The sequence below is a fragment of the Capra hircus genome, chromosome 6 (genome assembly GCF_001704415.2).
Source record: "Capra hircus breed San Clemente chromosome 6, ASM170441v1, whole genome shotgun sequence".
NCBI classification, from domain to species: domain Eukaryota; kingdom Metazoa; phylum Chordata; class Mammalia; order Artiodactyla; family Bovidae; genus Capra; species Capra hircus.
The window spans coordinates 101,121,242-101,147,479 of NC_030813.1; the positions used below are offsets into that span (position 1 = coordinate 101,121,242).

Consider the following 26,238-nt stretch of genomic DNA (forward strand, 5'->3'; position numbering starts at 1 on the left):
CATGTGAACAGTTTGGTGCCGTTTGCTTGGATTTTTTCATTGATCGCTGCTGCCAAATGATAGAGCTGTTCATAGACGGGATTCCAGCGCTGATTTGAAAGCGTGTGAGAACTGCTTCCGATAGAAATCCTGATTGCTGTTTTTTGGAGTACTTGCTGGGGTGTATTCTTTGCTCGTATTTAGTAGGTGAAACTTTGGAGAAAGCAGAGTGCCTTAGGGTCTGATCTGGTGATAAAAGTAACATGGGAGTTTTCTGTGTTTTTGCTTGTGGAAATGAAAACTTATGCTTGGCCAATGGTGTGTGTGTGGTGGGGGGGAGGGTATAATTTTTAAAAAAGAAACTGAGAATCAAAAGAGAGACAAATTTTGCTTAGCTATATTTTGATGTACTTATTAATTTAATGAGCTCCTAAAGCTTTTGTTAGCAGCATATTTAAAATTTTGGAAGTTTGCATTTTGTGTGCACAAGGGCAATACAACTGCAGTGTGTGTTTGTGAAGGCATGTGGGGACATGGAGTATGTGCTTACTAGGAATACAACAGGAATCCAAAATGTACCCTTGGCTAAGCTGACAGGCCTTAATGCTGCACCAGTTTTGTGTGTTAGCTGCCTAACGGACTTATGCAAAATGTAAAGGAGATACAGTGTATTATTATATCTAAATAAATATATAAGAGATTTGTATTAGCAAAACACATGCTCTAAAAAAGAAAGCTCTTGGGAATTGGGTAGTGAAAACAGGACGAGCAAAAGTTTGAAAAGCTATCGAATTTTTAGGGAGAGGAAAACATGTTAAAATGAGGAGTAAGTGCACTGGAATATGAAAAGTACTTCAACTGCTCAAATTTAGAAGTCTAATGAAAGAACAATAGCGTATTTAAGGAAATTCAGAGTGTGCAGAAATGAAGCCCAGAGCAAAATTTCTTAATAAGACATGGTTTCAGCCTACCTGTGGAATATACTTATTTGTCTTAATCAAGTTGAGTTCTGTTGCCTAGATTGATAAAATTAGAATTTGTTTCAAAATATAGATTTAAAATTTTTATTTAAAATTTATTTTCATTTAGGTAGATTTGGAAAGCTAATAAAGTAACGTAAGATGTATTAAAATGCAGTAAACATTGAAATTGTTCAAAACACTTAACAAACAATATACAATATGAACAATTTTTGTCCCACTTTTGAATTATGTCAGACACTGATCTTCTAAACTAGAACGTCAGCTGTCGCTACATACACTTGAACTGCTGAGCCCCATGGATCCACTCTTCACAGTTTCTTGCTTTTAGGCTTCGTTACTGTGGAATGGTGAGCAGAAAACACTTGAATCTAACATTGTTTTGCTTTCTATGTGTTTAGGACAGAAATATTTTCATATGATAGATATGAAATCTGAGGTGTACAAAGAATTCATGATTAGTTTAGAATCTGTACTATTAATACCTTGACTTTTCAGCTGCCTCCATCTAAAATCTGACTGCTTCTTTAAAAGGGTGTAACATAGCATTATCACCAGGACTGAAAAGAAGTAGTGGAGGACCTCTTATCATTGTTTTATAAACACGAGAGTATCCGTGTCTCTATGATGGTGGTGGTTGTGGTTTAGTTGCTAAGTCCTGCCTGACTCATGCGACCCCATAGACTATAGCCTGCTAGGCTCCTCTGTCCCTGGGATTTCCCAGGCAACTAGGGTGGGTTGCCATTTCCTTTTTCAGGGTATCTTCCCAACACAGGGATTGAACCTGTGTCTCCTGTGTCTCCTGCTTTGGAGACAGATTCTTTGCCACTGAGCCACCAGAGAAGTCCTGTCTCTATGATGAGCGCAGTCTGATATGTTTGAATGTGGTCTGTCCATCTGTACCCTTGGTCACTTTCCACCTTAGAAAATTTGTCATCTCTTTGATGAATCACAATCAGTGTAAGCAGCCAAGAAATGCCTTAAGTAGTGTCCACATTTATTCTTTAGATAACTAGCTTACCATAGCATACAAAGAGGGTTAAAAAGATTTAGAGATTATAGGTACTGACCTCAAAGCACATGCTAGTCTGTGCAAACACATTTATGTCTATGCAATTAAGTACTCCTAGTTAAAGGAAAAGATTAGGCTTTATTTATGTGTTTGATGATTATCTCTATTTTTTCTTTTAAAGCTTAATTTTCTTAACACATTATATTCTTTCTTCCTTTCTTCTGTTAGCTTTATACCTGATTCTAGACTTTAAACTTGGTAAATCCTTAATTTACTGAATCTTCTTTCTTTTGACCTACATTCAATCTCTTCTTCTTGGGTAAGAAAGCAATTTATGATTTACCTCCTGGAGGAAGACCCACCTCCCTGAGATCAAGAGACAAATGTTCCCTCTCTGAGCAGGAAGTGTGAAGATCACTGGGAAATAATGGATTGATAAATGGCTCCCAGGCAGGCAATGACCATGTCTATCTCACTTAGTGTTTCTGCTATTCATGCTGTTAGCCATCTAGTCTGCTACTGGGCTTTGAAACCTTTATCAAGAAATGTTTGCACATAGCAACATAGTTACCCTGTCATGAAGACTCTTGGTAAATTGAGATTAAATATGATTTGTAGTGTATGGGATTCATTTAAACTAGTATCGGTTGTCTTTTTTACCTTAAAGTGAAGTCGCTCAATTGTGTCCGACCCTTTGTGACCACATGGACTGTACCCTACCAGGCTCCTCCATCCATGGGATTTTCCAGGCAAGAGTACTGGGGTGGGTTGCCATTGCCTTCTCCAGGGGATCTCCCTGACCCGGGGATCGAACCCAGGTCTCCCGCATTGCAGTCAGACGCTTTACCATCTGAGCCACCAGATTAGCATTAAGGTAATTAAGTTCTATTTTGCCTATTAATTCCTCATGATGTACTGTACATTCAGGTGAAGCCATGAGCATTCACACAACTTTTAATTATTATTTCAAGATTCCCTAAAGTAGGCCCAGATTGTTTCCGGACAAGAAAAATGGAAGGCAGGGTGTATGATCTGTTTTTCTGGTAGATGTCCCCCTGAGGATATAGAGTGCCCAGATAATCTCTGGACTGCTTAGTGGACCCCTGGGCTGCAAGAACCTGGCAGCTGCTGGAGGAGCAGGTGGCTGCAGGTAGTTCTCCACTGGAGACTGTGATGAAAAACATTTCTACAGGTCTTCTCAAGAGGTCTGCCTCATCTGTCTTGAATCCAGTGTGTCTTCTAAGTAAACAGGATGGGCAGAGTCTGGTTGCTAGCAGGTGGGCCCAGATTGTGACAGACTTCCACACAAAATGCATCGCCATATTTTTTACACATTTTTACAACCAGTATAAGTCCTGTTTTTACAACTCTTAAATTATTTCTACTAGCACATGCTTAAGTTGCTTTAGTCATGTCTGACTCTTTGCAGCCCCATGGACTATAGCCCACCAGGCTCCTCTGTCCATGGGATTCTCCAGGAAAGAATACTGGAGTGGGTTGCCATACCCTCCTTCAAGGGATCGTCCCAACTCAGGGATCAAACCCAAGTCTCTGACGTCTCCTGCATTGGCAGGGGGATTCTTTACCACTAGGGCCAACTGGGAAGCCCCATTGGGCAGGCTTCAAACCTGACCCCAATGTTTAACCAGACGCTCCAATAGCTACCCTCTACCACACAAAACAAATAATTTTTAAGAAATGCTAACAGCCAATTAAGCTCCTTACATTTTAATAGCCAAACAATTTCATCCATATGTAATTTGAATAATACTTCAAGAGAATAAAATTACAATTTCCAGATATCTCTAAAGGCCAAGAAACCATCACCAAAAAATTATTGCAAAGTTTCCTGTTACAAACATTTTGGATCATAAGGGAATGTTCAAGAATTCTATTCCAACACTCCAAAGTCAATACAAAGTGACTCTTAGATGTTCTTTTGTGATGGAGTATTTTCAAGATCAGCCTGCTTAAAAATATATTTTATGATAAAGTATAAAACACACTAGAGCCTATCCCTTCTCTCACTCCTGTTCTCCTGTAGTGTGGGATTTGCATATTGAATAACTCTTATCAGAACACATCAATGTATTAAGAGGAATTTTTTGTAGCCATAAGGAAGTATCTCCTTTCCTTTGTAAGTTAATATAAGAACTCAACTTTAAAATATAGGCTTTGGAGACTTCCCTGGGAGCCCAGTGGTTAAGATTCTGTTTCCAATTTATGAGGCAAGTTTTCAATCCCTGGTCGGGAAACGAAGATCCCACATGCCATGTGGCATGGTCAAAAATTTACAAACAAAACTGAGTAAAGATTTCAAAAATTAAAGAAATAATTAAAATGTTGGGTTTATTATTATTTAGATACAGAGTGAGAACAACAGATCAGGAGATGATTGCTATTGCAAAGACAGTGTGGTACTCAGTTTCAGAAGGCTGGACACAGAGTCTGGCTGCTAGCAGGTATCTTGAAGGGCCACACAGGGAAGCCCCAGGGTTGGTCAGAAGGCAGGGAGAGAGAAAGAGGAAAGCATGGGCAAGAGCCTTTACTGTGCTTTCCTTGGAGAAGAACACATACTTTGGCCACCTGATGTGAACAGCTGACTCATTTGAAAAGACCCTGATGCTGGGAAAGATTGAGGGCAAGAGGAGAAGGGGACAGAGGATGAGATGGTTAGATGGCATCACTGACTCAATGGATATGAGTTTGGGTAAACTCTGGGAGTTGGTGACAGACAGGGAGGCCTGGCGTGCTGCGGTTCATGGGGTCACAAAGAGTTGGACATGACTGAGCAACTGAATTAAACTGGGGAAGAACAGATAAAGTAGGGTAAGCAGGCTTAGGCTTGGATCATTGGAATAATTTCAGCAGTCTTTGGGGTATCAAGAGTCTCTAGTTGTCTACGTACCTGGTCCTGAGATGCCTAGGGCAAATGGATATTAGCCCAGAGTATGAGTGCCTTGTGAGAGTCAGATAAAGGACCTGATTGGGGTCAGGGCTCAGAACTGATTTATTTGCATTAAAAGGCATGCTCTGGGTTGGTCTTTCCTATCTTTAGGAATTGGCTTGCCCTGTCGTGAAGAGTCTGACATAGTTGAGTGACTTCACTTTCACTTTTCACATTCATGCATTGGAGAAGGAAATGGCAACCCACTCCAGTGTTCTTGCCTGGAGAATCCCAGGGACGGGGGAGTCTGGTGGGCTGCCGTCTCCGGGGTCGCACAGAGTCGGACATGACTGAAGCGACTTAGCAGCCGCAGCAGCAGAAAGGGCAGCTTGTTTATGGTCAACAAAGCCCAGATGCCAAAACATTTGAAATACAGAAAATTTAGGTCCCCACAGAGCACTGAATAGGTGCCCTGTGCTATACAGTAGGTTCTCCTTAGTTATCTATTTTATGCAGAGCAGAGTATATGTATCAATCCCAATCTCCCAATTCATTCCAGCTCCCATTTCCCCACTTGGTGTTCATACATTTGTGCTCTATGTCTGTGTCTCTATTTCTACTCTGCAAAAGGTGGGCTGCCGTCTATGGGATCGCACAGAGCTGGGCACGACTGAAGCGACAGCCGCAGCAGCAGCATACCATTTTTCTAGATTCCAGATAGGAAATCCAAAAGAGAGGGCATATATGTATACATATAGCTGATTGACTTTCTGTACAACAGAAACTAGCACAACATTGTAAAGCAACTATACTCCAGTTAAAAAAAAAAATTAAGAAATACTGAAAATTAAAAGGCATTGCTAATACACACTAACATACCCAAACAGAAATATATTGATTACTTAGTATCATTTTGCCAAATTTGGTATTCACCTGGTTGGTCCACTTTGGACAACAATCTCTTGACATGAAATGTACCTCTTCATCAATTCCACGACCTCTGCCAGTAAACTCCAGAAAGGTTTTGGTTCAGTTGGTTTTGTTTTTTAAATTCAATACTTTAAAACAACACAAAGGTCGAAAATAGCTAAATCCTCTTTATTGAAAAACTAGGCACATTTTACTTGTCCTACACAGCTGTATATTATTCGAGTTGGAGTCTAACAATAAATGCTTCCACATTAGAGTTGTGTTAAAATCCTTAAATAGGCTATAATTATTAAAGAAAGTTTAACTTTATGCACTCACCATTCACCTTTGGTTGGAACCAACTCCTGGCACACACAAGTTAATAAATAATTGCTTAATGGATAAACAAATGATTCAGTCACCTGAGCTCATTGGCAGAATTTTCTTCAGATTCCCTAAGAGCCTTTTGCATTGTTTCCAGTATGATTTTCATAATAAGGAAATTAAGGAAAGAAGAGCAAATGATGTTGATTATTCTGCTCAAACAAAAGATGAGTCTCTTGTCACTTAAAAATATCCACGACGAGCTGCCAGTATAAAGAAACATAAACTGTGGCAAGGGACATATATAAATTGCGTAACAATTCTGTTTCAGCTGAACTGGCAAAACGGTCATTCATAATGCCCTACTCCTTGAGTCAGCAGTAATGCACAGAGGGATCAAGAACATTTAGCAGATGAATAGGATAGCTAATTTATCAAATTAGGAGAGACCAACCTGTGCTAGAAATAACCTGTAATCGAGGAAGACGATGCCTTAGAAATGTGGCATTTTACCTCGTAATATTTCTGTTTCGTCATTTTTAGACATGAAGGAAAGGAGACAGCATACATATGGTGTTTCAGTGGAAAGAGAATTTTCTTCCTCTCCCTATGTAGGTTCTCCATTCCAGTTGCTGAAATTTCCCATGGGAATTTATTGTGTAATAAACATGGAACTTCGAAACGGTGGGGGAAGAATAACTGAGTTGACAACAGGTATTGGTACCACTGGCTTCCCAGTGGCACAGTGGTAAAGAACCTGCCTGCCAAATGCAGGAGGTGCAGGAGACTTGATTCCGATCCCTGGGTTGGGAAGATCCCCTGCAGCAGGAAATGGCAATCCACTCCAGTACTCTTGCCTGGGACATCTCACAGACAGAGGCGCTTCGCAAGCTACAGTCCAGGGGGTCGCAAAGAGCAACTGAGCACAACTGGGTACAACAAGATAGCCATCTGAGGGTGAAAAGGGCTTATCTTTTACCCCAAAGTAAATTCTAGACGAGTCGAAGATTTAGATGTAAAATATGGAAATACATGCACACTCGAAGAAGGCTTTGGTGTACTGATTAGCACAGAGAAGATGCTACAGTGACCGAATCACTAAGCAGCCAAGAACAGGAGTAGAAGTGACAGCCTGCTGCTCGAGAGGCACCTGGGCTTCGTGGTAATTGCGATGGTTATAGCAGAAGGGGTTCTAAGTGTTCCTTCTCCACACACCTTCCCCATCATTCTCCGTGTCTTTCAGACACCAAAGATCCTGAGATGAAGGGAGGCAAAGAAAGGGATACGTGTAAGTCACTAATTTCTTGTTTTCATTCCAAAGCAGATGCTCTGTGTTTTATCCTGGGACTAGACCAGTATCAGGAAAAAATGAGACTGATTTCTGCTCTGAACTCTCCTGATTCCCAAATCTGACATGTGACTGAGGTCTTAAAGTGGCTTCACTGTCTCTGGGATCGGCAGGTTTCTCATCTGTGATTTCCATGGGGTGACAAGGGAACAAAACATTGTCAGCTGTGCCCCGGCCCTTCTGAGCTGTTGTCAGACTAGATTGAACCAACTCCAAAAGCTCTCAAGGGGAGTGTGCTTGGTAAGAGCACAAGAGCTTCAGTTGGAAAGCTTTTCCTTTAGGGTCTGTGGCTTCTTTCTTCTCTGTCACTTCCTTTTCCTCTAGTTCCTTTCTCGATCCTGAATTCCTCCCCTCCTCTGACCTCCCATAACGCCGCACATCATCCTCTGACCTGGATGAAAGAAACACTTATGTCATTCACGCTAGGTTTCTCAGACTGGCAGGCTGTTTGGAGCAGTGTGCAGTGTTCCTAGCAACAGATTAAGGCACATTCACAGCACTTCAAAAGCTTCAGACATTGAAAAATCACAGAGGACTACCTAGTTATATTTGGAACTTCTGCTCTGTGGTTTTTGTATTAGCTAAGAAACCCAGGGAAGTTTTTAAACTATTTTTTTTTTATTTTTAATAGAAACTTGGAAAGTATAACCGCTTTTCTAAAACAGTCGTGATGAATTTAGCCAAGGCACTGAGAATGAAGGTCAAGCGCGTCTATGCTGAGATTTAAAAGTAGGGCATATAAAGTTCACTAGCAGTCACAAGAAGGTGATTTTAATTATCAGGAATATTTTATATTCATTAAGAACACAGGCATTAGGGGCTGTTAGACCTGTTTTGAAATCCATGAACAAGTTGTTTTACTGTGGGAAAGTTGTTTAACCTTTTAAGCTTCAGTTTGTAACATCTCTGACGTTAGCATACATTTACAAATTTTAAGGTTAAGATGATAAAATATGTATGTAGACTTTTTTTGTGGGAAAAATCATTAAAAAGCTAATTAATATAGATGTGAAAGGAGATATTTTAGCAAATATAATTGCCACAGTTTTGTGGAGGAGTGTTTTTTTTTTCAGATCCGACAAAAGCTCAAAGTTGGGAAAAGTTATCAGGGAGAAGAGGAAAATAAATAATGAGAAATAAAAGATGGTAAATCTGACTATACTGGAAGGAAGATCTGATTATCATTATATGTAACCTTCTTCCATGAGTCTTAACACCATGTCTTAGAGCAAGTGCTTATTTGTGTTTGAAGAAAGAAGTAAAAAAGGAGGACATGAGACCATAACTGTAATAGTGGAGAGAGCTGGATGGTTGTAAAAAGAATGCTTAAAAACATCTTCAAGATATCCTGTCTGAAATACAGTGTTAGTTTTGTCTATAATGCTAAAACAACAGCAGCAATCCAGAATAGATATGTTAGTTACACAGTATGTTCTTTATTACAGCCCATAAGTGAAGGGGGTGAGAAACCAGCATTCTTTGAACATGCAAAGGAATGACACACCTGTTAAATCAGAGACAAAGAAACCTGTGAAGTCAGCATGGTTTCTGGTAGAAGTCAAGAGGTGAACCCAGAGCCCAAACTGGAAAGACCATTAATCTTAAAGAAATGTCCAAATGGGTGGAGGACCTCAACATAGAGAAGCTGCAGGCGTTTGGTGAGGGGCAAAGATTTATTATCTCTTGCTTTGCTTTATTTAGTTTCCCCAGCCCTTGCCCATTAAATGCCAATAACTCCCTCCATTTCTTGTGAAAACTCAAACGCTCCTACACTTTTCCATACATCCCTTCAGGGAGTGGTACCACCCCCAGTTGGGAACCACGGAGAGCTTAAAAAATGAGATGAACTGTATTCAGACATGGCTAAGTACCAAAATCAAGAACTCCTCACCCTTGACTTTCACAGACGTTGGAAGCTTGTGTTTTACTATTTTAAAGTGAATGCAAAGATCTTGAGTAATTTGTCACTTTGCTGAGGAATGTATGTGAATCATGTTTGGAGTGAGACTGATTTGTCCAGACCCATCATTTAGCTACTGAGTAAGATCAGTTTACCCCATTCTTTCCTACTCTTTTCACATAAAAATCTATATGGATTGTTCTTTCCACTTGTATTCACTGGAAACTTAGTAACTTTCATAGAGTGATTTAAAAACAAAAATAGAACGGCTTTGGTTCATTGCAGAAAAGTGGCTTCAAAAAGAAAAGCCCTTTGTAGGGTATGAAGCACAATGTGAAGAGGTAGAAACAAGTGGGAATTCATAGACAAGGGCAATTTTGAATAAATGATGGAGTGCAAATTTGGCAGTGTCAATGATCTAAGTAAAAAGGAGTCCACCAGACGTGCTAAATAGCAAGAGCAACAACAACAACAACAAAATGATGTATAAAACCATTTCAGTGCCTTTATAATTTATTTTAAGTCTATGCATATAGGATTATTAAAGGGCCACTCCAAGTTTCATTTTCTGAAGGAAATTATTCTCTATAGAAGCATTTGAGAATTTAGAGATTCACAAAAGTCTGAGGCTACGTCCTTTGAATGTTAGGTGGTGGTAGTGGTAAAGAACCCGCTTGCTGATGCAAGAGACGAAAAAGATGCGGGTTTGATCCCTCAGTCGGGAAGATCCCCTGGAAAAGTGCATGGCAATCCACTCTAGTTTTTTTTTTTTTTTTTTTTTTTGCCTGGAGAATCACATGGAAGCCTGGGAAGCCTGGCAGGTCACAGTCCTTGGGGTTGCAGAGTCGGACATGACTGTAGCAACTTAGCAGGCACACACACACAAGGGGAACTAACCCAGACAGTAGATTTAACCTGTTCCATGATTGATGTCTGCAACAACTCTAGGGCCAGTCCAACCTTTTGTCTTGGGCAGACCTCAGAAACGTGACCTACCCCTCTGTGTTACCTTATCTGTGTGTGGAGTGTCGCCCTCCCATTCTTGACGATGTACTAAGTTTAGTGGTGTGCTGAAATGGTTCATAAGTGTCACCGAGGAGAAAGGTGTCAGGGAAAAGCTGTTAATACTAATCTGTACTAGTTTCCTAAGGCTGCCATAACAAAATTCCACAAACTGGGTGGCTTAAACAACAGAAATGTACCGTATCAATACTTCAGGAGGCTGGAAGTCTAAAGTCAAGCTGCTGGCAGGTCAATGCTCTTTCTGAAGGCTACTGGGAATGGATCGGTTCCAGGCCTCTCTCTTTGGCTTGTAGGTAGCCATCTTATCCTTGTGTTTTACATCATCTTCCTTCTGCGGGTCTCTGTGTCTGGGTCCAAAGTTCCCCTTTGTAAGGACACCAGTCATATTAGATGAGGGCCTACTCTACTGGCTTAATTATCTTTGTAGAGACCCTTTCTATTTCCAAATAAGTTTACAATGTGAGATACCAGGGTTTAGAACTTCATCGTATCTTTCTTTGGGGGGGTGGACACAATTCAACTCATAACATTGGCTCGAGTGAGGTGATGACAAGGGACGTCCCCGCTGGCTGAAACTCTGTGTTTCCAAAGAAAGGGCCCCGGGTTCGATCACTGTTCAGGGAACTGAACCCACATGCTGCAACTGCCACGACTAAAAGGTTCCACGTGCCACAACTCAGACCTGGTGCAGCCAAATAAATAAATAAAAAATTCAAAAAGAAAACCAGGGAGAATTCGGAAAATAGGACCAGCTGTTTTCTTATGTCAGTGCTGTCCAAAGTGTGGTCAATGGATTGGCCGCATCAGTATCACCTCCGAGCTGGTTAGGAATACAGAACCTTCAGCCTCATCTAAGGGTCCACTGAATCAAACTCTGCCTCTTTACCTAAAACCTCATGTTTTATTTATACAGTAAAGATCGAGAGGAGCTATTCTAGCTCATAAAATAGAAGCACAACCTGCAAATGCCAAGGAGGAGAAGAAAAAAGAATAATGTTTGTATGCAGAAGCCCCATTAATATGTGTACTCAGCAAGTATAGGCCATTATTCCAGCACAGCTATGGCAATTAATTTTTAAGGGGATGTTTATCTCTGGGGATATCTTTAGGAGTTAAACTTCAATTATCATTAATTTACTTCATTGTAGCTTATCCCTTAGGAGTAAACTCAGATCACTATATACAGAGAGTGCTCCTATGTTTTCTCCTACATTTCCTTTGCTTGTATACGTTGCTTTTTTTTCTGCCAACCTGGTCTATAGTTTAAGTTAACTCAGCTAGCTGAGTTATACAACTTAATGCTAAAATAAGGTCCATTGAGAGAAAAACAAAATCTGCTAGTACTGGGGAAAAAGTATTTGGGTCTGTGATCTTTCAGGCACATTTCCTTTTCATCCATACACCAAAAAAAAATGCTTTCCATACCTCACCTCTTCGTCACTCGTCCCACACCCCCTCCATTTACCTGCTGTCTCTGTGCACCTGTTGTCTTCATCATCCACATGAGGATGATGTCTGCTCTTCCTCTCCTTGCATCTGCCTCTGGCTGAACTGAGTCCCTTGTTTTTATTTTTTTGCTGATGTTCTGGTCTAAATGCAGTTCTAATGAAAAAACATAGGTCAGTTGCCACAACCCGAGTATTGTCGATGGCATTCTCATGAACAACTAATTGCCTTACATGGCAGCTAATAAATGCGTGTGCATGCTCAGTCATGTCCGATTCTTTGTTAGTCCATGGCCTGTAGCCTGCCAGACTCTTCTGTCGATGCGATTCTCCAGGCAAGAACACTGGAGTGGCTTGCCATTTCCTGCTCCAGGGGAATCTTCCTGACCCAGGGATCGAATCTGTGTCTCCATCTCCTGTGTCTCCTGCATTGACAGGTGGATTCTTTACCGCTTTGCCACCTGGGAAGCAATACATGTTTGATGTATACTTAATTCCAGAGGGAAGGGGAAACACACAAGGGCAATGAAATATAAGCTACACCCACAGCTTTGGGAAATTGTAATGAAACAGAATGAACTCAACAGAAATAATCACACAAATTATCTCTAAACATGAAAAACAGCAATTTGTAAACTGGTATTACTTAACATGATTCTTGCTTCCAAGTACCTTTCTCAGAGAGGAAAGTGTCTATATTGATTAAAATTTGAATATCAGAGGATAGATATTTTCTAGTGGTTCACACCTTTTATCAATATTTTCTCAAATTTGAATCCCTGATAACAGTTCACACAGAATTTCTTTATCACTACAGATAAAGCACTAAATATACATATCTCTGACTGTAATTCTAACATTTTTTGAGAATAAAATAATTTTGAGATAATTCCAATCTGTTGACCAAAGCAGATGCAAAATAAATACTAATTTACCTGAAATTAACTTAAAAGGTATAAAGTACCTTTCTTAAGAAACCCGTATCTGGCTGGGGGAAAAAAAAATAAGAAAAAGCAAAAATGAAAAACACATGACAGAATAAACAGAAGTAAACTTTGATAAAAAAAATTACTTAGGAAAACTAACGTTAAATTCAAAAGTACTCAAGGAACATGGGGAATCATTTTAAATTGAATCTAGAATGACAGTTCAATAGAATATTTTCATTCAATAGGGCCTATTTCTGTATGACCAGTACAGTATGCATTTTCAAAATTTAGTGACTCATGATGAAAAACACTCTCATGAAACTGTGACTATAGAAGTATAAGTAGGTGATGTGTCCATCAACTCATTTGAATGTCTACATATTTTCACCTTTTTTAGCAGATAATCTGTGATCAAAGACCAAATAAAAGAGGAAACTTCTACCACAATTGGTTTTTCAAGTAACTGAACAAAGAGAGACAAAGTACACCGTAGTCTCTTTCTTTCGTTGTTGTTTAGTCACTAAGCCATGTCCAACCCTTTGCAACCCCCTAGACTGTAGCCTGCCAGGCTCCTCTGTCTGTGGGATTTTTCCAGGCAAGAATACTGTAGTAGGTTGCCATTTCCTAGTCCAGGGGATATTCCCAACTTAGGGATCTAACCCATGTCTCCTACATTGGCATGAAGATTCTTCACCCTCTGAGTCACCAGGGAAGCCCATATTGGAGTCCCCTGCAGCTTGTAAATCCTTACTCTCGAAATGGGTTCGGTTGAGTCTCTATTAATACAGCTTCTAGGAGACAGGGAGGATCCTTTGCGGTTTTTTCTTTTTTTTTAAATAGTGTGAAAGGATTCACTGAGCATCAAATAGGATGGAGCCACATAACAGGGCACAGTTCTTTGTTTGCATTGGGCACACTGATAGTTTCCCTCAGTTTCTTGTTATATTTTGTCTTCTTACTGGGAAGGCTTTCAGATGATATTGTCAGACTAGAAATCTTGCATTCATTTATTCTAATTCAAGTTCATATTTCAGGGCTAGTGATTGAAAACTGTATAAATTCTGTGAATAGGAACTTTCTTTTCAACTTCTAAAATGCTTTTCAGATGTGAAAGGGGATAGAGATCTTGTGTTTCTCTTCTTTTTCCTAGTGAATTCAGTCACTCTAACATATATCTTTTTATTTCATGTTGCTTCCTATTCTTGAGGGAGAGTACATAATGGAGCTTTCTATTGTAATTAATGTCAGGCCAGGTTTAAGCAACTGAGATTTAGTTAATATGAATGAGAGATAATTTTAAATATTCAAAAGGTATATTTTAAGCTCTGTTAAAACACACACACATGGTTTTCAACATTGGTATATATTTGGTTAAAATATGTAGTTTTCAAAATGTGTACCTGCTTGCTTTTCAGTGCAAATTTTGATGTATCCAAATTAGGTTGTTTACTTAAAATAGGAAGTATGGGCAGATTTTGAAACTCCAAAATCAACTACTGATAACTCCTATTTTAAACAAATGCAGTACATTAGTTTCCTATTTCTACCAGATGGGTAAAAGTAGATGTTATTATAAAAGTACAATCCTTTCATATAATTTCTTTTTTTTTTTTTTTTTTTTTTTTTTGAGGACAAGTGTTCAAAGAGGAAGCAGTGATGGAAGAATTCTCTTTTTAGATTATTTGAACACCAATAATTTGGGGCTTGTGTGTCATTGAGATGATATAAATACTTACACTAAATTTTTATTTACCCAAATACAACCCTATGAAGTGGTCATAGGGTCATTTCCATCTCACAGCAAAGGAGGAAACAACTGAGTGTTAAAGGGATGGAATTACTTCCCAACTATCAAATAGCCGAGTCGGGTCCAAACTCAATTAGCCTCAAGTCAAAAGAGGCCAGGAGCTCTTAAGTTGTTGCTTAATCAACCCTCCTCAATTCAACTTTATAGCCTGCCAAGGAGCACCCTGCTGGTGCCCAGGACTGTTTAACACTGCTGAATGAAATGTGCTCCCGGAATGTTGCCTTTTGTGCAGGTGTGCTAGGGTGAGGTCAGAGGAAGAAATTCTTACCCCCATTTATCCAGACAGTGTTGGCTTTCTGCACATTGCCATACAATATAAAATCTGCTTTATGTATATTGGACTTTTGTGTCCAGTTTCATTTGAAGAAGTAATTCTAGTAAAAACAAAAATTGAGACTTTCCTGGTGGTACAGCGATTAGGACTTCATGCTTTCACTGGAGCAGGCACAAGTTTGATCCCTAGTCAGGGAACTAAGTTCCACCAACTAGGCATCAGGGCCCAAGAAAACCAAAAAAAAAAACAACAAACAAAGGAAAACAAATGAACAAACAAAACTATTCCTGTAGTAAGATAGATAAAATTCATGATGATATCAGTAATAAAATATAATACATGTATGGGACTTATGTAAACCAGAAACTATTCCCAGTAATTCTTATGGTTATGCAATAAGCTCTATTATTCTCATTTCATAGGTAAGGAAATTGAAGAGGTTAAGCAACAACTTAGCCATGGTCTTGACTAGTTAAGAGTGCATTTGAAGTCAGAACCCAGCCAGCGTGGTTCACAAATCTGGGCTCTTAAACACTATGTTATGCAGCCTCTGGGTTGTAAATGATAATAATAACATTAAAATGTTAACAAAATAGTAAATAATTAATATAGTTCCCACTCTGTACCAGGCACTAGTCTAAGCACTTACACACAAGCCAGCTTATGCTACCCTTTCCCCATAGGTAGCAGAGACCCAAAAGAGGAGGAATGTGCCTCTGAAACCACTGAATATTTTTGTTGTTGCTGTTCAGTCACTCAGTCGTGTCCAACTCTTTGCGACCCCATGGACTGGAGCATGCCAGGCTTCCCCATCCTTCTCTATCTCCCAGAGGTTGCTCAAACTCATGTCCATTGAGTCAGTGATACCATCCAAACATCTCATCCTCTGTTGACCACTTCTAAACCATGTTGCCTGTTAAACATGCACTCTACTTGAGTGGTATGGAAGGAGATGCAAGGACTTCTGTGGTGGTCCAGTGGCTAAGACTCCATGCTCCCGATGTAGGGAGTCTGGGTTCAAACCCTGATCAGGGAACTAGATTGTACCACAAGTCAAAAAAAATCCCACACACCACAATAAAGATCGAAAACCCTGCATGCTACAACTAAGACCTGGCACAGCCAAATAAATATTAAAAAAAAAAAAAAAGAGGAGATGCATATGTATCACTCAAGAGGAAATTCCAGAGTTTTTCTTTTTAAATAAGTGCATAATTGCCATCATTCTGGTATTTGGTGGTATGTTCTATACCCTGACCTCTGTGCAGTGGAAAGCAGATGGGAGTTTAAAGCCTGTGTTCACTCCATGGGAGCATCAAGCACTCTCATTTTCACTTCCATGAATTTAGAGCATAGCCTCTATGATCAGGATGTATCAATTCAAATCCCAACTCTGTCCCTTTTACCCAGGTGATGCTGGGCAAGTTATTGAACCTGTGTTTCCCAGTACCTGCATCCACAGATTGGAAGGCTTAACAAGAGATACATTAGAGGGCTGGGATGGGGACAAAACAGTATAAAACATTTTTGTTGGTGTTATTACAAGACAATAAACGAAGTCCTCCAGGTCTGTGAAATGTACAAAACATAATGAAACTGCCACTTTACCTCAATTGGGTCCCATAAAATGAGGAACAATAAAGAAAAAACAAGTCAATTATTCCATGGTCATGAACTCAACCCATGAGGAGAACTGGCAACGCACGTTATATACACATCAGCTGTGGCAAAAATAAGTCAACATTGTTTGTAAAGGCCTGTGATGTCTGGGTTACCAGCTGTCTGGAAAAAGGAGAACACAGCTTCCTTTTTTGTTTAATGTGGCCTGCCAGCCAGCTGGCATTAGGGGAAGAGGAAGGGAGCTCATGTTGTTTGAGCGACTCTCTGTGCCAAGTGTATTGTGTAACTTGTCTCGTTTGGTTCTCCCAGCTCATTGGTAGGGTGGTATCAATGCCCCTGATGTACACATGGAAGATAGACTTAGGGAGGTCAGATAAGCCAGCCAAAAACCCACCAGGAGCAAATGGTATTCTGACTTCAAAGGCAGTCAGGCCATGCCATTGACTGCTTTTTTTTTTAATTGAAGCATAGTCAATTTACAGTGTTGGGTTAGTTTCTGGTATACAGCCAAGTGCATACATATATATTATTTTTCATGTTCTTTTCCATTATGGTTTTCACAGTTGTTGAATATAGTTCCCCACAGTAAGCTAAATAGTAGGACCTTGTTGTTTATCTATTTTAGAAGTAACAGTTTGTATCTGCCAATCCTAATTGCCTAATTTATCACTCCTTTCTCTTTCTCCTTTGGTGATTATGTTTGTTTTCTATGACCATTGACTGCCCTTGATAATGCCAAGTAGATTCATCGTTGACCAGTTGGAGTTAGCAGTAAAAATAAAAAACTTCACATGAGGAAATACCACATTCACATTAAGATATTTGAAAATTGTATAATCAAAAAATATTCATTTATAAATGGCCTCCAGTTTTTTCCCCTTCCAAAATTTACTCAAAATCTTCTTGCATATTTCAGTTCAATTTTTTTCTCTCTCTTTGTAATTTTTCATATTTTTTCCTTATTACTAAGGTAAAAATGGAAAAATGTGGAAGGGATGAAAATTATGTATTAATAAGTTTTAAATGTGTGAAAAAAACTAAAATGCATAGGGTATGAAGTATACTATACTTTTTTCTTGTAATTATCCATAAGAAATGAGCTCATGGGCAGAGTAATAAATTTGTCATTATTATTGAGTCAAATATACAAGTTACCATTAGAACTTTTATGATTGCCTTTACGTTTTTAAAATATTAGATTGATGGTACAGTAAGATTTTCTATTAGGTTAATACTGCCATTAAAATGCTAGATTAGTTAGATAGCTCTTTTATTTTCTCTGTCTCATAACATAAAATAGATTAACAGAATCAAAACTGCACCATTTGTCAGGAAACCTGAATTCTAGTTCTATGTTATATTATTTTCTGAGATTTACAGGTAAGGAAAAGTTTAACAGCTAGTAAGTGGTAAAGCTCATATCCATATTCAAGATGCAAGTAACAAAAGATCCAAAGGAGACTCATGATAAGAAACATACATTCATAACTTTAGACTTGAAGTCTTTTAACTCATCCATTGTAGATTAGAAGGTAGATTCATAGAAACCACCATGAATATGTGGTTTCTATAAATAATGTACAGTTTCTTAGCTAAGCTAATAAGATAATCATATTTAAACCAAAATATACCAATATTCCTTAAACATTCATTCCAACTGATAGGATAAATCTGAATTTAGAGATTGGTACATAATAAAAATATAAGAAATAATGATTCTCTATATTCAATATTATAATTTAACATAATTTCTGACAAATATAAATTTGTATATATTCATGGAGAGGCAGTTTATGGAAAGTTTGTTCATTCAAAGCTAAACCTTTCTCACGAGTCATTTTTCATGTGATTTTTGTTAGTTCTCAGGAAAAATTTTTAACATGTTTTGTTCTGTAGAATTAATAGTACAATACTGAACATGACATGGAAGATATTATAGTGTCCTTAGATTGAAAAAATATGCAACTGTAACTAGAGTAAAATTCAGTTGTTTGCAGGATAAATATTTTTCCACATTGTTTTGCATTCCTACAATGGACATGGATGTGTATGTGAGTGTACACACGTGCACATGAGTGTGTAAATGTGTGTATACAACTGTCGTGCAAGTTGTGTTTGAGCAGGGTGGAACAAGGGATGTGTAGACAGGTAATGAATTTTAAAGAAAGGATGAAACATTCTATTTTATTAGATTACATGTATATTGAACTTAGCATGTTAAGATTTAAAAAAACTATGACCAATAGAGATTAGTTCATTTCAGCTCAGTTCAGTCGCTCAGTCATGTCCGACTCTCTGCGACCCCATGAATCACAGCACGCCAGGCCTCCCTGTCCATCACCAACTCCCAGAGTTCACTCAGACTCACGTCCACCGAGTCAGTGATGCCATCCAGCCATCTCATCCTTGGTCATACCCTTCTCCTCCTGCCCCCAATCCCTCCCAGCATCAGAGTCTTTTCCAATGAGTCAACTCTTCACATGAGGTGGCCAAAGTACTGGAGTTTCAGCTTCAGCATCATTCCTTCCAGAGAAATCCCAGGGTTGATCTCCTTCAGAATGGACTGGCTGGATCTCCTTGCAGTCCAAGGAACCCTCAAAAGTCTTCTCCAACACCGCAGTTCAAACGCATCAATTCTTCAGCACTCAGCCTTCTTCACAATCTAACTCTCACATCCATACATGACCACAGGAAAAACCATAGCCTTGACTAGATGGACCTTAGTCAGCAGAGTAATGTCTCTACTTTTGAATATACTATCTAGGTTGGTCATAACTTTTCTTCCAAGGAGTAAGAAAGTCTTTTAATTTCATGGCTGCACTCACCATCTGCAGTGATTTTGGAGCCCCCAAAAATAAAGTCTGACACCGTTTCTACTGTTTCCCCATCTATTTCCCATGAAGTGATGGGACCAGATGCCATGATCTTCGTTTTCCAAATGCTGAGCTTTAAGCCAACTTTTTCACTCTCCTCTTTCACTTTCATCAAGAGGCTTTTTAGCTCCTCCTGCTAAAGTCACATAGGTAGTAAGTGGAAAAATCTCATTCTTACTTATGTGTCTCCCTTGCAAACTACAGAAACATTAATGTATGCAGTCATGTAATGCATTACCGTATACCTGTGTACATATTTTGGAATTTAATACAGTTTTTGCATTTGCTTCCTTAGGATTTTTTCCCTGTCTTATTATTCCCTCTCCTTTCAATATGTTTTACTTAAACATACAAGACATTGCCATATTTCTCATCAGCATCTATTACATTTAGGGAAAACCTTCTAAGTTTAATAAATAATAAATGATGAATTATTAATTGGGAGCTTCCACTTATGTTAACAGGATTAAGGAAAATTAAGTTAAAAAAACAGTTTCCATTAGTGGGTATTGAGAAGGTTAGACTAGGACTCACTTTTTCTTAATAGCAAAGATTTCAAAGTCGTTAGAAAGGTTTATTTAGCTACTAAGAAGATTTACTGGTGATTATTCTTTTTAAAGTAAAAAGAAGATCTTTTTAAAATATTTCTGGTTATTACTGCTTTTCTATGGAATGTTAGGCATTGGTAGAAGGCAAAACAAACAAAGCTGTCCTCTTGTAGCAGCTTGTCTTCACTCTCTGCTCTGCTCCCAGCGAAGAGATTGGAGAACTCAGCATTTCACAATCAAGTCAGGATTTTTGATCAATGATGCTTTTTTATTGAGATAGTACTTTAATATCTTAATTCTGCTTCTCCGGTAGAATGAGTATGTAGACATACATCATAGATCATTCACTATCCATCATTAGGATTAGGCAAGTGCTTTTTTGAAGTCAACACTTTTACATTTCCTATTGGAATAACTATAAAACAATCAATTAATTCTCACCTAATCATAATAGGGTAATTCTCACACCTCACAATGTGGTTATTAACCAAATTTCACTCTGCCCTGTTACCTTGATAAAAAATAATTTGTCTGAATTCCAATACTGTTTTAATCACCATGAGAAGGGTCTCAGAAAAACTGATTTCTGGCCTTTAAGTTAAGAAAAGCAATAAAGAAACAAGTTCACAAAGTTTGATATCTAAAATATAGTTATAGAAAGTTATGCTTCAGTCAGAGGACCACCTTTAGAACTATTTGATTATGCATATTTCAGGGTAAGATGTCATAGCGAGATTTACAATAGTTTTGCCACCATTTCATAGCTCAGTTCTTGCAAAGGCTAGAATATAATTTAGCCAAAATAAATCCAAATTCATACATTCTTTCAAAAGATCTTAGATGCCAGCTGGCTCTAGAAATAAAAGAGGGAATTTTGAGGGCACATCCATTTATGAACTCTGTTGGGAATTTCTAATCATATTTCTGCTAAAACTTTCTGGAGTACATGCGAAAAATTCGTCCAGTACATTTTTCAGTTCAGTTCAGTTACTCAGCCGTGTCCGACTCTTTGCGACCCCATGAACTGCAGCACGCCAGGCCTCCCTGTCCATCACCAACTCCCAGAGTTCACTCAGACTCACGTCCATTGTGTCTGTGATGCCATCCAGCCATCTCATCCTTGGTCGTCCCCTTCTCCTCCTGCCCCCAATCCCTCCCAGCATCAGAGTCTTTTCCAATGAGTCAACTCTTCACATGAGGTGGCCAAAGTACTAGAGTTTCAGCTTTAGCATCATTCCTTCCAAAGAAATCCCAGGGCTAATCTCCTTCAGAATGGACTGGTTGGATCTCCTTGCAGTCCAAGGGACTCTCAAGAGTCTTCTCCAATGCCACAGTTCAAAAGCATCAATTCTTTCGCGCTCAGCCTTCTTCACAATCCAACTCTCACATCCATACATGACCACTGGAAAAACAATAGCCTTGACTAGACGGACCTTAGTCAGCAGAGTAATGTCTCTACTTTTGAATATACTATCTAGGTTGGTCATAACTTTTCTTCCAAGGAGGAAGCGTCTTTTAATTTCATGGCTGCAGTCACCATCTGCAGTGATTTTAGAGCCCCCCAAAATAAAGTCTGATACTGTTTCCACTGTTTCCCCATCTATTTCCCATAAAGTGATGGGACCAGATGCCATGATCTTTGTTTTTTGAATGTTGAGCTTTAGGCCAACTTTTTCACTCTCCACTTTCACTTTCATCAAGAAGCTTTTTAGTTCCTCTTCACTTTCTGCCATAAGGGTGGTGTCATCTGCATATCTGAGGTTATTGATATTTCTCCCAGCAATCTTGATTCCAGCTTGTGTTTCTTCCAGTCCAGCGTTTCTCATGATGTACTCTGCATAGAAGTTAAATGAGCAGGGTGACATTATACAGCCTTGACGTATTCCTTTTCCTATTTGGAATCAGTCTGTTGTTCCATGTCCAGTTCTAACTGTTGCTTCCTGACCTGCATACAGTTTTCTCAGGAGGCAGGTCAGGTGGTCTGGTATTCCCATCTCTCTCAGAATTTTCCACAGTTGATTGTGATCCACACAGTCAAAGGCTTTGGCCTAGTCAATAAAGCAGAAATAGATGTTTCTCTGGAACTCTCTTGCTTTTTTGATTATCCAGTGGATGTCAGCAATTTGATCTCTGGTTCCTCTGCCTTTTCTAAAACCAGCTTGAACATCAGGAAGTTCATGGTTCACGGATTTATAACATTATAATACTTCAATGTCTATCAACTCTTCACTTGGTCTGCAATAAACTTATAATAAGAAAATTTTAAATATCACCTGAGCATTTTGAACCCCCAGAAAATTTGCCTTTTTTTTTTCATTCATTCAACAAATACTTGTTAATGTGAATTATGTGATAAGTACTATTCTGAATACTGGGAATATAGCAGTGAGTCAAACTGACAGGCTCTTTGTCCTTGATAATCTTACATTTTAGATACCTGAAGATATATAATAATATTGCATTATGTATGGATAGTGCTTAGTAAAATAAATGTAAAGCTTGCCAGGCAGTACAGGCTATAAGAAAGATAGAGCAGAGTAATTAGAGAAAGAGACCAAAGAGTGAGTGGAGCAGGGCACTATTTTATGTAGGATTTTCAAGACACACCTCTAGGTAGTGAATTGTGAGCCAAAGCCAAAGGGAGGTTGCTGTGTAACAAGCTGTCCAAACAGAGGAAACCACAGATGGATAGGTTCAGATGTGGGAGCGTACCTGGCTTGTTGGAGGAACTGCTAGGAGACCTGCTTAGGGAGCAGATGAGATCAGATTCAGACGTGCTTAAAGTCCTCATTGGCTAAGTAAATGATGATCTGATCTTCACAACATTAGGGTTCAGAATGTGGTGATATTTGGTGGGTCAACACTGTCAAGGACCCAATCATCAATCGCTCAGGTTGCCGGTTTAGTAGTGTAATGTATCTCAATGCTGCAGAAGACTTAGGCTTGTTTTTCAAATGAAAACATCTCACAATAAGTGAATCTGGGTATGCTATACCTGATTTGTTGTTGTTTAGTTGCTAAGTCATGCCCAACTCTTGGACTGTAGTTTGCCAGGCTCCTCTGTCCATGGGATTTCCCAGGCAAGAGTACTGGAGTGAGTTGCTATTTCCTTCTCCAGGGGCTCTTCCTGACTCAAGGATCAAACCCACATCTCCTGCATTGGCAGGCAGACTCTTTACCACTCAGTCACCTGGGAAGCTCATGTTATACCTGAATACATGGTAAATGGCAGAGCTGGTAGCCTCTGTGTTTATTTTTCTCCCAGTTCACCACACTGTCTCTGCATGGGATAAATCTACTATGTCCATTTCTGTACCTCAAAGCAGAAACAAGTGAGCTGACCAATTAAATGTCTCCCATTTGTCAATTTGTTAATATGAGATATAAAATATCCAAACTGTATATTTACATATGGAAAGATAGTGCATAAAATGATGAGTGCCGCAGAAATCTTGTCCACATGAACTGAAATCACAGAGGCAATATAGAATGGTCCTCATTTTCAACACACTTGACAAATGGCATTTTGAATTTACAGAACTGAAAAACTAGAAAATTGATTTCACTATTTAGACTCAATGCCTTTTTAGATATTGGTGCTGGTGTATTGTTAGCTGGTGAAAATTCAACAACATCAACAATGATGAGGAGGAAAGTACTAAGACTAACGTGTTGGTCAGCTTTGTCTTGGGGAAGTTATTTCTTCCCTTTTCCCAACTTTCCCACTTTACTTATAAATTGAAGGTGTTCTAAAACATTATCTCTACATCTTTAAGGTGTCTTATGGAAAGTTCCAAATTTCCATGAATCCATCTCTTTATTGCTCTTTTTACTTCTCTCTTTTCCTTTAGCCTAGAAAGCTCCAAAGCCTCACAGTTCAGTGACCATGTTTCTCCCACTAGGTCTAAAGTGAAACCAGGGGTTATGCTGAGCTAGTGAGTGAGCTCAGAAATCTCATATGCCCTTGGTCCCTGGAGTTCTGCCACTTGAAATGGTATTTTCAGGGATGACTTCACATTATAGGAAATAGATCCTTAGCCATGCGTGTCATTAGTTCCAACACCTAACGGGCAGCATTTCCAAAAGAAAAACAACACTTGGTACCTTTAAAGTCCTGGGGTTGCCTCAAGAACAAGAGGTTATTTACTAGACATTATACTTTTCAAAGTCCTAGCTTCATGTTAACTTTGTTTTGTTCCTATAGCAGAATGTCAGGTAGCCAGGTGCAATCTACTTTGTATGAAGCCTACCACCATCACTCCTGAGGACTGCAGCTAAGATTGAATACTGGTGGAGCTCTTTCCATTTTGAAAAACAATTTTTTTGTGGTTTATCTCATGTAGTATTCACACTAGCCCTGTGAGTTTGTATTAGATTACCAGTCCAGTGCAGCCAAACATTATTTGCGTGTATGTCTGTGTATAAGAACGTGAGAGACACTAAGCCAAAGAGAAACTAAGTTTTTCAGACTCTAAATCTACTCTCTCTTCTCTACACCACAGAAATCTAAATCTGAAGTGGAACAAAACACGACTGGGTTACACAGAGAAAAGGCTCTGTGAAATTAAACCTAGACATTCTAATCCTACATTTGAGTGAGAGGGCTCAGACAGGACCACCAAGTCTAGGCTTAGTTAGACAGTCTGATAGCCTACATGAAGGCTGCGACTCCCATGATGTTTCCGTTCTATCTGGAAAAGCAGGATACTGAGAAGTCGTTCATTGCCTCAGACTGGCTTTGGAGTTGCCCTCTATAAGTGATGTGCTATTTTCCATATAAAATCAATTTTCAATACCATTGGTCAAATTTGGGGCTCTTATAAATAAAGCCTCTATGAACATCATACACAAATCTTTTTTGGACATGAGTTTAGATTTCTCTTGAGGGAAACCTGGGAGAAGAATGGCTGAGTAATTTGCAAAATGCATTTTTAACTGTATGAGAAATTGACCAACTCTTTTCCAAATGATTTGTACCATTTTATATTCTCACTAGTATATATGATAGTTTCACTTGCTTCACATCTTGGCTACTGTTTGGTAATGTCCGTAACTTTTTCTTTTTTAATTTTGGTTACTCTAGTAGGTAGAACTTAGTGGAATTTCATTGTGGTTTTAATTTGATTTTCTCATGACTAATGACATTGGTATCTCTTTATATACTTTTTGGCCTTTTATATATTTTCTTTGGTTTACTGTTCACATATTTTGCTAGTTTATTTTAAGGGATTTGTTATCTTCTTATTAATGTGTAGTAAGAATTCCTTATATATTATGGATAGAAGGTTTTTGTCAGATAAATGTATGTATCGTGAATATTTTCTATCAGCACAGAGCTTGCCTTTTTGTTTTACTTAGGTATGTCTTTCTAAGAACAAAACTTTAATTTTGATGAAGACAATTACAAATATTTCTCCTGTATTAGATCAGATGAAAATTTACTGAAATGAAAATATAGGTGTTATTTACTAGAAAAGCCTTATGTGCAGAATGATTTCATTTTGGTTTAAAAAATATCTTTATGTAGATAGCCCAGTAATAAAGATCTGTGTTTTAATTTTTAAAAGATAAGGATGTTTTAATTTTTTTAGTCCTCCTTATCAGCACTTACTTTTTACAAAGCACGTGTCATGCTATTGTAATAATAAAAGTATTTTTTAAAGAAATTATGTAAAATAAGAAGTGAAAGTAGTTTTCTTATTCTTTCCTTCCAAACCCACTCTTAATACTAAGCTGTCTTAACATTTTAATACATTTTTTCTATCACTACTTTTATGTATATTCTTAATATTTAAAAACTATGATATATTGTTCTTCATTTGGTAACTCATTTTTTAAAAAATTTGACATATCATGCACATCTCATAGATTTTTATCCATCAAACAATATTTATTATTCCCCTTCTGCTGGATACATAGACTGTTCCCATTTTTGTTGTGTTGTTATAAGCAGTGGCTCAATTAGCATTCTGGAATGAACACGTTTAAGAAATCAACATTCAGCAAGTATTTATTGAGCATTTGTGCCAAGCTCTGTTCTAGACATTGAGTGTAAAGTAGTGAGCAAAGCAAACTTTTTGCTGTTGAGGAATTTACTAGTACAGGGTAATAAAAAAAAAAAAAAAGACTATTAGCAGGAACAAACTTCCTTGCTATTTCAAAGACTGTGGGGAAAGCAGAACAAAGGTGATTTCATAAATATTTATTTTCATTTCACAAACCACAAGGAAAGAGAAGCTTGTCATGAATATAAATTAAATGCATAATGTAGCAATAAGGTTACTAGAATAAAAGTATCAGAATAGAATATTCTTTGGAAACATTGGGTGTATGCATATACTCCATTTCCCACTGTTTATTTAGGAATAAGAAAAGCATGG

The 26,238-nt window shown here is 38.4% G+C and overlaps 1 protein-coding gene across 3 annotated transcripts in view; it reads left to right on the forward strand.

The window, feature by feature from the left end:
- The window catches only part of ARHGAP24 (Rho GTPase activating protein 24), a 568,165-nt gene that overhangs the window by 403,330 nt on the left and 138,597 nt on the right, over window positions 1-26,238 (forward strand). The window lies entirely within an intron of this gene.